This window comes from Papio anubis, chromosome 2, assembly GCF_008728515.1.
Source record: "Papio anubis isolate 15944 chromosome 2, Panubis1.0, whole genome shotgun sequence".
NCBI lineage: Eukaryota > Metazoa > Chordata > Mammalia > Primates > Cercopithecidae > Papio > Papio anubis.
The window spans coordinates 26,453,225-26,465,126 of NC_044977.1; positions in this window are offsets into that span (position 1 = coordinate 26,453,225).

Here is an 11,902-nt window from a genome sequence, read left to right on the forward strand (position 1 = left end):
GTGGGACTGTAAACTAGTTCAACCATTGTGGAAGATGGTGTGATGATTCCTCATGGATCTAGAACTAGAAATACCATGTGACCCAGTCATCCCATTACTGGGCATATACCCAAAGGATTATAAATCATGCTGCTATAAAGACACATGCACACGTATGTTTATTACAGTGCTATTCACAACAGCAAAGAGTTGGAACCAACCCAAATGTCCATCAATAATACACTGGATTAAGAAAATGTGGCACATATACACCATGGAATATGATGCAGCCATAAAAATGGATGAGTTCATGTCCTTTGTAGGGACATGGATGAAACTGGAAACCATCATTCTGAGCAAACTATTACAAGGACAGAAAACCAAACACCACATGTTCTCACTCATAGGTGGGAATTGAACAATGAGAACACTTGGATACAGGGTGGGGAACATCACACACTGGGGCCTGTCATGGGATGGGGACAGGGGGGAGGGACAGCATTAGGAGATATACCTAATGTAAATGATGAGTTAATGGGTGCAGCACGCCAACATGGCACATGTATACATATGTACCAAACCTGCAGGTTGTGCACATGTGCCCTAGAACTTAAAGTATAATAATAAAACTTTTTTAAAAAAAGAACCATGACTATTTGATCTCCTCTGGTCAATGAATTCATCTCACAAATTACCATGAATTAAACTTAGTTTACTTTTTCAACTGATGTTAATGATACCACATTACATGGTTGTTATAGATTAAATGAAGTACTAACACTTCATTTGAAAATGAAAACTGAAACTATTAAACTAAAGCTAAGTGGAAAGCCCTTTGTCCTTCACTGTAATTTTTTCCATCGTGTAATAAGACAAACTCACTAAATAAATTGATTTTTGAAAATAAAAGTGATAATAGGTTATTTTTATTTTTATATCCCTTCACACTTTACCTACTTGTAGCCTCCAGCTATGCATAATCTTCATGGCTGTTTGTATTGTTATTGTTGTTCAGGAGAAGTTCTTATTCCAGAGAGGAGGACAGAGGGAAGGAAGGAAGGAAGGAAGGAAGGAAGGAAGGAAGGAAGGAAGGAAAAATTTTTAATGGTATAAAATTTTAATGGTATAAAGGCAAAATTTTAATGGTATAAAGGCAAAATTTTTAAACCAAAGTAACTGATCATATTTGTAGGATTTCTGAAACCTTACAACAAATAGAAAGCCACATTTTGTGTGTAGATCATTGTATTTGTGTCACCTCATTTTACCTTATATCATTTTATTTCTCACTTAAGGGTATTTGCAGTGTACTGTATTTCAAAGTGGAAAATCAGTTTTATCACATGGAAGAAGTAACTGAGCTTATCCAAGATACTTATTTGGTTGCAATAGGCTTTATTTTAGAGCTATCTGAGGGAGAAGATGGTGTGATTGTATAAGGATGGTCTGGCTTTTCAGGAAATGAAAATTTATAAAGAAAGAGAAGTTTGATTATTTAATTAGGAAAAAAAGGAGCAAGCCAAGAAGTAAAATCAGGAACCTGGGTAGCAATAAATAAGGAATCATCTAAGTAAAATGGTCTAATATTAGATATTTCAAATGCATTAAGGCAAAACATTGAAGGAAGAGAGTAAATTTAGTTTATTTGGATGGTACTGAAATTCAAAGGCATGCAGGGACACGGTGACAAATATGTCAAGAGTTAAACAACAGTCTTAACTTCAAGGAAATTTACCTATACTTCTTCAATTGAACTTAAATGTGAATAACTGTTTTCTTGCTTTTGCATTATTTTCTTTGAGAGAGGATCAGGAATAATTGCCTAACTAAATTTAACAGAATTTGGTTAGTATTACTTTCTCCTTCAATTAATAAAAAAAGCAGTTCTGGATATTCAAGAAAATTAAAGAAAATATTTGGTTTATTTTAAATATTTTGGGGTAGTTTTCAAACAAATTGAAATAATGCTGATGTATTTAAATAGTTCTTTTATTTCATACTATCAGTATTCCATGAGGTAAACAGGGTAAATACCACTGTCACTATTTCATTTTAAAAAGAATTAAGGCACAATTGTGATAAATAAATGAGGTAATGATAAATATTCATAATTACATATCAAATCAGTAACAAAAACATTCCTTTTATTATTTTAAAAAGGAGAAAAATATAGTTTTCTTAACCATTTTACCTATACCTTCAAATCCTACTTTCTAACATTGTCTAAGAAATGTTCACTTCCTGCCAAATAACTCAGATATCATTTGACACAAATATTTATTAATATTTACAAAATTCAAACAAGCAAACAAAGAAATATAGAGGGAGGGAAATTATTTTATTTTTTCACTTCCCAATATTCTCCACTTTCTTTCTTTCTTTCTTCGGTTTTTTTGTTTTATTGTTTTTCCCCTGCTAAGGGAAATTGTGAGGAAAGGGTGAATGTATGTGTGTGTGTGTGCCTGTGTGTGTGTGTGTATGTATGTTTGTGTGTGTATCCTCCTTAGGTTAATAAAACCAAACCAAATAGATAAATAGATTTCTGTTATTCACAATACTGCTAAGTCAAAATTCACATTTTCATCATGTTACAGGAAATTTAATAGACCATGACCTGTAATAAATAACAAAATAAGACGAAGAGGCTTTAATAATTATATGTTCATTTTTAGAGAGACTGCCAAGGCTGTTTTCACGGTAAGGCATTACCAAATGTCACTATTCGTCTTTCTGTCCTAATTCTCTGTAAATTTATATTTGAAAAGCCTCAATTATCTAATGAAATTATTTGGAAATTATTCATTGAAATAAGTAGTTTTCCAAAAAGCACTCTGGTTTTCCCTTTCATACTGTCAGTGAAAATCTGTTCTTCACCAAGGTTTAATGTACATCAATGAATAGCCCTGGAGACAATTCTTCACCCTTTGGGCAATTTTTCATAGCAGAGGACAGTACTGTTTGAATTTAAATGATGTTGCACTCGAGGCCAATGGTAATGAGCTAGCTCTCGACTAGACATTTATTAGATATTTTTATCATCTGAATATAACCATCAGTACTTGATGCAGAGCTACCACAGCCTTCCTATGAATTATAAATATAACATTAAAGTTTCTTTTTAGAGGAGAAACTATATTTCTGCAGTGAATGCAGAAGAAGATAGAGTTAAATAATATGATCTGTTTACCAAAAGTGCCTGCCATCAGAAGAAAGCAAAATGTTTGCAAAATGAGAATTGGCATGACAACTTGCCGTTTAAAAAAAAAAATCATTGTCTACACTATGAGATACATTTCTGAATACAGAATTAACCTATTAGCCCAATGTCAAATAAAGCTTCCAACTAAATGCCCAATTACTCACTCAAGAGACCACCTCTAAAATCATCTGGGCAAAGGTTTCTTTAAACAGACCAGCCCGAAGGTCAGCAGTGGAGGTCTATGATGCAATAAGGGAAAAATGAAATGCACAGAGAATTCAAAGCACTCTCATTATTGTCCTAACTTCAAACAACAACAAAGAAACTTTTTAGTCTGCAATTAACCACACATCTACCCCAGTAGATTTTAACTCCACCAATGGGATTGTATGGAGACCACGTTTACTACCAGTAGAATGTACTCACCCTAAGACAGTACAATAAGTCAAGGGTAAATAAATCTCTCATGCTAAGGTATCCTCCCCTTGAATTTAGGTGATTGTCCAGGTGTTGATATCACTAATTGCTTTACGCACATGACCTATTGTTCTCTGTGCTAGCTAAATTTTTAGTAGAGGAAAAAGCTGGTGATACATCTAATTTTAGTAATGAAAGCCTTGACTATGCCCTCTGCTCACCTGCTGCATATATGCATAAATGTGTCATTGCAAAAAATGTATTTAAGTAAAGGTTATCAGCCTTTAAGAACTGTAATGAGACCACCAGGTAAAGAAAAAGGTCACAACTTATATGCTATGCAAAGTTCCCCTTTTTGGAGGCACCATCCTAAATCATTTCTGCTCTGTAAAATCTTTCACATACTGCTGTTTTCTCTAGTTTGAAAATATTCCTCAGATTCTCCAAGCTTCCATTTTCTCCTATTAAACTTCATCCCACCTGGCTTCATGTTATTTCATAGTAAGTCAAATGCCGAGGGAAATATGAGAATTAATATTAAAAGAGGTGTAAACCTCAGTGACAATAATAATTGACAAGAGCTCCATTCTGTCACAAATTGACATTCAGGCCAGAAGACTGGGACACAGGATTTTTTGGTGACACTTTGCCAGCCAGAGATTGCCATGGCCTGACACCACCACCCGGGCCTCTCTCAGCCCTGGGATCACTGCAGGAGGTACCCCTCCCACACGGCCTGACAGTGGGAGCTCCTAGCTTGCACTTTGGCCTGGATCTCACGCTCACTGTGGGATCCGTGCTCAGCCTGCAGCTGGGCCAAGCGTGCTGCAATCTGCCTCCACCTTGGGTGCTGGCATCTGGATGAGAGGAATATGGTGGCACTGAACGGGGATGCCAGCCACAAAAGTGTTGTTACAGCATGCTAAGAGCTCCTTTAATCTCACTGTCCGTAGCCTAACAAACAGGGGTGTGTTACCAGCTTTTTCAGTCCTGTTGCCCCACTCCAGCTGTGGCTCTGGGGCTGGCCTGGCCCCACCACTGGGGTCATGTGGGCTGGCCACTGGGTGGAAGCCAGCAGAGGGAGGAAGGCCACAGTGTTACAGCATTTTCTGTACCTGCATTCGGCAGGTCCCAAGTTCTTGTCCCACGTCTAAGAAGAATGAGGTTATGCTGACAACCAAAGGGTGAGCAGGACAGAGAGTTTTATTGAGCAACAGCTCTCAGTGGAGAGGGGACCCAGAGAGGGCAGCCCCCCTACCCAAAGTCATGTAGCTCCGGTCCAAAGGTGGGGCAGACCCCAAAGTGTGCCTGAGTTCTGGGCTTTTATGGGCTTAGAATGGGGGAGTGCATGCTGATTGGTTTGAGTATGCAACAAAAGGCTAAAACAAAAGATCTACTCAAAGGTGGGCATGACAGTCTAAAAAACCAATTAGGGTCTGGGCGTGGTGGCTCATGCCTGTAATCCCAGCACTTTGGGAGGCTGAGGCAGGTGGATCACAAGGTCAGGAGATCGAGACCATCCTGACTAACATGGTAAAACCCCATCTCTACTAAAAATACAAACAAAAAAATTAGCCAGGTATGGTGGTGGTTGCCTGTAGTCCCAGTTACTCGGGAGGCTGAGGCAGGAGAATGGCATGAACCTGGGAGGCGGAGCTTGCCCTGAGCTGAGATCACACCACCGCACTCCAGCCTGCGCGACAGAGTGAGACTCCCTCTCAAAAAATAAACAAATAAAATTAAAATAAAAAATAAAAAGCCAATTAGAGAAGAGTAGATATATGTAAAATAGGTGAAAGGTGAGAATCAGTGAGAGTAAATCACACCAAATAGGAAGAGAGTTTCTCAATCCTCTCTCAAACAAGTCTACGGATTTATCTAAGACTTGTAGCTTGGTTTTCAGGCTTCAGACTCTCTTTGGTTTGAAGGTTGGATTTCACCAGGGACCTGCCCCATCTGCCTAGGCATTTGACTGCCTCCTGCTGCTATCAAGACCACAGGATCATGAGAAAATGGACAGTTCCCCACATACAGATTACCTAATGATCTATACATTGAAAATATCAGAAAATTGATACTATCCTTGCAAGTTCTTGATGAGTTCTACTATATAGTTAAAATTTTGATCTCAAGGATCAAATTGTTCAAATTTTGACTTTGCTATGTGTGGGTTAGATGACACTGGGCAGATTATTTAACCTACATCTCAACTACTTGTATCCAAAATGAAGATAACAATAGTGTCCATTTCAAATGGTAATTGAGGGTCATGAAATGATTCCAGTTGACTAGTTGTAACAGGGATCATAAGGCCCACAAAGCACTTAGCACTCTTAGCATGCATTAAGTGTTGATTTTTATAAAAATTGTTGTTATATTGTGAATTAAACACGATGCAGATATTCTAATCAATTTCTTTGATATTTCCTCCAGATACCACTTCCTTGGTGTTCAATCATCTTAACTGCTTTAACTAATTAATCAATGTTAGGTGTAATCCAGTTTTAGTGAAGTCCATAGATATAAATCATGGGACACTTACGTTCTAGCCTAGGGTTTGCTAATGTTTTTTCTGTCACTAGACGGACAGTAAATATTTTAGGCTTTGAGAGTAAAATAGTCTCTGTTGTAACTAATCAGTTATGCCATTGTAGGGCAAAATAGCCATAGATGATACAGATGACACAAAAATGAATAAGTGTGTCTACAGTCTAATAAAACTTAATTTATGGAGTCTAAAATTCTAATTTTATATTATTTTCATGTAAAAAACATTATTCATCTTTTGATTTTTTTTCTGCAAAAATTTAAAGTAAGAAACATACTTAGCTTGCTGGCTACACACACAAAGCAGGTGAGATGTATTTGACTCTCAGGCTATAGTTTATCTAATTCATTTTTAACCCATTATTTGTATTAACACTTTACCTGACATATCTTGTATTTCAAGAAAAATTATATATAAATCCTTTCAAAATTATTGACTATTTATTAGTCAAATTAATAAACATACCATAGTAATTGCCTAATATTGTGTGGTGATATTAACATTCCTAAGAGTTAACAATGTTAAATATTCAAAACACAATTTGGCGCATTCCTTAATTTTATTTTCCCTGAAAAGCAGAAATAAAGTAAAAAGCACTTTACACATCGGTACTGTGACTGCTCAATCAGTATAGAGAACATGAACCTACCTGACTGATTTAATGAAATATCAACTCTGGATTTATCAAGTGAATTCCAGAACTGAGGATAGATAATTGGAAAAATAAAAACATCTGTCCAGAAGTGGGGACTTGATCTTGACCCAGATAGGGAAAATATTTCCAGCTTTGATTTCTAACATTATCTGCTTGATTAATTATGTGGCTTCATTTGAGAATGTGGAATATTTGATGTTGAAAAATTAATAAGGGAGAGATTGCCCAATGAACAAAGGAACTCCATTACTCTACAGCTCCACTCTTTGAGGAGTATTCTGAGGGTTTCATGAATATATTTTATCTGATGTTTATATTACCTGGAAGCTCTTTAACTTGGAGAATGAGGAAAGGAAATGAAGACACCAGGGAGAAAAGGAAGGAAGTATGATAAATGTAAATTGGGCCTATATAAATTTATATTTAGAAAGTCCAGAGGCTGACAGTCATTGATCATTCAAGAATTTAATCTCTGTCATATTAATTTTGAGGAGATGCAAGTTTTGAGTATAGATTAGTTGATTAGAAGAACACCCATAGTTCCCTAAAGTAGGTGTTAGCAAATTACAGCTCAGGAGCCAAATTCACTTTCATCTGGTTTTTGTAAATATAGTTTGACCAGAGTACAGTCATATTTATTTATGTATTAACTATGACTGTTTTTGTGCTACAATGACAAAAGTGACTAGATCTGACAAAAATCCTATGACCCACAAAGCTTAGAATATCTGGATCTTTACAGAAGACGTTTGCATACCCTTGCCCTAAGAGCTTACTACTGTAAGTGTGGTCTGGAGGGAATAGCATCTGCACCACAAGAAAGATTATTAGAAATGCAAAATCTTGGGCTCCACTTCAAGCCTCTTCAATCAGAATCCATACTTTAACCAGCTCTTCAAATGACGTAATGACACACGCACAATTGAGTAGTATCATCTTTAAATAATTTCTTTTTGTTTACAAATAATAGAACATGAATTCATAAGCAGACGTAATGTTTGCCATTTCCTGGCATATATTTGTGAGGGGATATGGTTTGGTTGTGTCCCCACCTGAATCTCATCCTGAATTGTAATTCCCATAATCTCCCTTATTGAGCAAGGGACCCAGTGGGCACTGATTGAATCATGGATGTGGTTTCCCCCATGATGTTCTTGTGGTAGTGAGTGAGTTCTCACCAGATCTGATAATTTTATATGTGTTTGACAATTTCTCCTTCACACACACTCTCTACTGCTACCTTGCAATGAAGGTCCTTGCTTCCCCTTTGCCTTCTGCCATGATTGTAAGTTTCCTGAAGTCTTCCCAGCCATGTGGAACTATGAGTCAATTAAACCTCTTTCCTTTATAAATTACCCAATTTTGGGCAGTTCTTTATAGCAGTATGAAAATGGACTAATACATGAAGATTAGATCCTAATTGTTTTCCATGAGTTTTGAATCTTGATCTTCATAAAGATTACTTTTGATAGTCCACAACCCAAACTTCTTTTTATTGTTTTGAAATAGAGTCTCACTCCGTCACCCAGGCTGGAGTTCAGTGGCACGATCCTAGCTCACTGCAACCTCTGTCTCCCAGGCTCAAGTGATTCTCCTGCCTCAGCCTCCTGAGTAGCTGGGATTATAGATGTGCACCACCATGCCCAGCTAATTTTTGTATTTTTAGTAGAGACAAGGTTTCACCATGTTGGCCAGGCTGGTCTTGAACTCCTGACTTCAGGTTATCTGCCCACCTCAGCCTTCCGAAGTGCTGGGATTACAGGTGTGAGCCACCGTGCCAGCCCACAACCCAAACTTCTTATGTGGAAATTGTGTTGAGAGGTCAAAATGAAGGTTGAAATATCTATAGGAACAGAATATTCTGAAAATACATAAATAAGAATCGCTGTGAGTCTTGGAAGAAGGTGGTCTTTAAATCGCCAACAGGCAATGAATGTACTAAAACTAGTGTGCGGTTCACATTCAGAAACTGTCTAATTGAAATGCTATAAAGCTACAATAATAATATTTTTAAAAACTGTTTATAGTTTCATAGTTTAATCAGTCTGAAGAGTTTCTTTATTCTCTTAATCAGATAATAAAGAGAGAACTTGCATCTCATTAGCATAGGTACATGTTTAAGATGGAAAATACAGAACTATGCTTATTGGATGATGGAAGTATAGCTCTATTTAACAGATATTTCATATTTAGTATTTTATTATTAAGCTCAGTTCAGTATAAGTGCACATTTTCAATGTCATGAATACATGGCATGAATGATGTGAGAAGCAATTTGCATTTATATAGCACCTTTCAAAGGCTTAGGATAGCAAAGCAAAGCATAAATGCTTGTGTAACTCTGCAATTAAGAATTCACTTCTAATTACTCCTACTTAAATGTGCAGTCTCTTTTTAATCACAACATTTTTACACCTGTGGTTAAGTGCTCTGACAGAGACTTAACCTTATCTCTAAAGCATGCAAATTGCATGACTGGATTTTGTAATGAAGGCTTAGTTTGCCAGTGGGGAAATGATCACAGACATGTAACACCAATAACAATATTAAAGACATAGCTAAATTTAAAAGCATCATTCTCTTGGATTATCTACTCATCCAGATCAAAACACACACATGCTAATGATTGTCCAGCTCCGGAGCTGCTTAAGAGTCAGGCTCAGATGTACTTCTGCAGGAAGTTAAGAGATGAGATCTGTAAACCACCTTGTAAATGTATGCTTGCCTGTAGTAAATCTTTAGCTACTGGAGCTACAATTGCTAACATGTGTGAGATTCCTAGTTCTCTTGTATAACCAAGGGACTAGTAAATAACATAGTGTTAAAAAAAAATTGATATCCTAATACTAGGGGAAAGCACAATTCAGCTGCAACATATGGTTCTGGAAAGCTGCAGCCTTGTAAATGGAGCTAAGGAAAGAAAAGCAATTCTGGAAAGGCAGTTGTGCCTAAAGAGAAGGCCCTGGTGACAGCCATCTACATAACTGACTGCAGTAAAGCTTGGAGCCCCATTTTCAAAAGCTGATTAGAAAGAAGATTTATTAGGAACCTATGGTGATCTGGGGACCAGCGTAACACAAATAGACAAGGTTTTGTTCCCGAACCTTGAAAGGCTGCCAGTATACAGCAGAATTGGGTATACATAGAAGCAAACAAATTTCAAAAGTCCATAGTCAGTTGTGAAGAATTAGAAGTCAGAAGTTCTTGGATTTTTGTAAAGTATTTAATTGTGTGAAAAATAACTTTGAAATAGATCATCCATTTCAAACTCAGATATTGAGCCAGTCCAAAATCGCAGGTATTGTGTGCATCTCCACTGATTAAAATAATAACAATAACAGCAATAATAATAATCAAGTACGTGTGTACTTTCTGTACTCAGGAAAGTCACAGGATAGAGAAAAAGGAAGAAATAAGTAAACAAAATGACATGTGCTTCTATAAAGCTTTTGCAGTGTGCTATGAGAGTAAACAGGAGATATTTAATTCTGTTCGTCTTCGGAAAAAACTTCAGAGAGGCAAGGCAATTTCAAATACCAGTAGGAATCTGCCAGCCATAATATTGGCGGAGAAGGAGTGAATATCAAAGAGTCAGAACATTCTAATATGAGTATTCACACAAATTCTTTATGTGACCCTTGACTTTGACCCTTGACATTGCAGTTACAGCATATTAATTAGGAGTACAACCTCAAAAGTCAAACTGTCTCTATTTACTTCTAACTGTGTTACTCTGAACAAGTTACTTAACCTGCCCGAGTCTCAGTTTCTTTATCTACAATGGGGAAAGACATAATATGCTTTAGAGAAATGTTGTGAGGACTTAACAATATTTAATGTAGAATAACGAGCATTTTGATGCATGACTAATATTCAGTAAATGTTAGCTGTTGTTTTTCTTTTCTTTTCTTTTCTTTTTAACTTTTGTTTCCTTTTAAGTAATGTTCCTTTTAAGTAATATCCAATATATGGTGAAAGAAGCAGCAAAATAAAGCCTCCTTTGCTTTAGGAAGTCTGCCTGTATCTAGCATTAGGAGCAAAAGGTAGTGGTGCTGGCCGTTTGAGATAAATAAAATATAATATCAACCACCATCTTTAAACCCGCTTTATTTCCCACTCACATTTTTCATTATACAGATCTAGTCTTTACAATAATCGTATGAATCAGGCAATATTATTATTATTATTATTCCCATTTTACAAATGAGGAAACTAAAGCTTAAAGAAAACAATTCTCAAGTTCAAAGAGCCATTTTGTGAAGTCATTATTAAAATTTGGGTGTTTTAGCCAACACTTAAATGTTCATTAAGAACACCTAAATTTTAAGGGTGCCAGTTCTTAATCACTTTATTGAAATGTTCTTAGATAGACTTTGGTCCAAAATAATCATTCTTCATGAACTGAAGCATGAGGGGAACCTGGCTTCCATGTCCAGCAGGGTGGGTGGTCTACAAATTATGAAAGACTCCCCTAACTAAAACTCTAAAATACTAAGAAAAAAACATATTTTTAATGACATGGGAGAGTTTACAAAAAGTCAAGAATTATGTGAAAGCAGAAATTCTGGGAGATAAATGATCAACACTACCAATTTTTAACAAGGAAATCTCTATTGGATCTTGGAGACTTGGAGATACCACAGTAATGGCCAAATGGTGTAGGAGACAAATGCTAAAGCCTAAAGTTAACCAAATCTGGGTGACTTAATAGATAACTTCCACACACAACTAAGACCTTCAAAGGTAATCAGAAAAGAAGAGAGGAGCCCACGTGCCATGGCTCTGATATCGCTCCATAATCCACAGCACAAAGAGCCAGAATGGATGGAAAAAACCATCATATTCAGATGGTAGTGAAAGGCTATTTTGCTAGTTTACATCACGCTGCCAACCAATGGAGCTGTAGATTTATACAGTAGTGTTCCTTTATTTGCCTTCATCTAAAATTTTACTACATGAATACTAGACTGCAATTGTATGGAAAGTAACTTGGACTTCCAATGTAGGCTTGTTGACTAAACGATAGTAATTTGGTAACAACAACAACAACAACAAAGTACCAGAAAGAAGAATCAGTCTCCAGTCTCACCTGTCATTTCTCTGA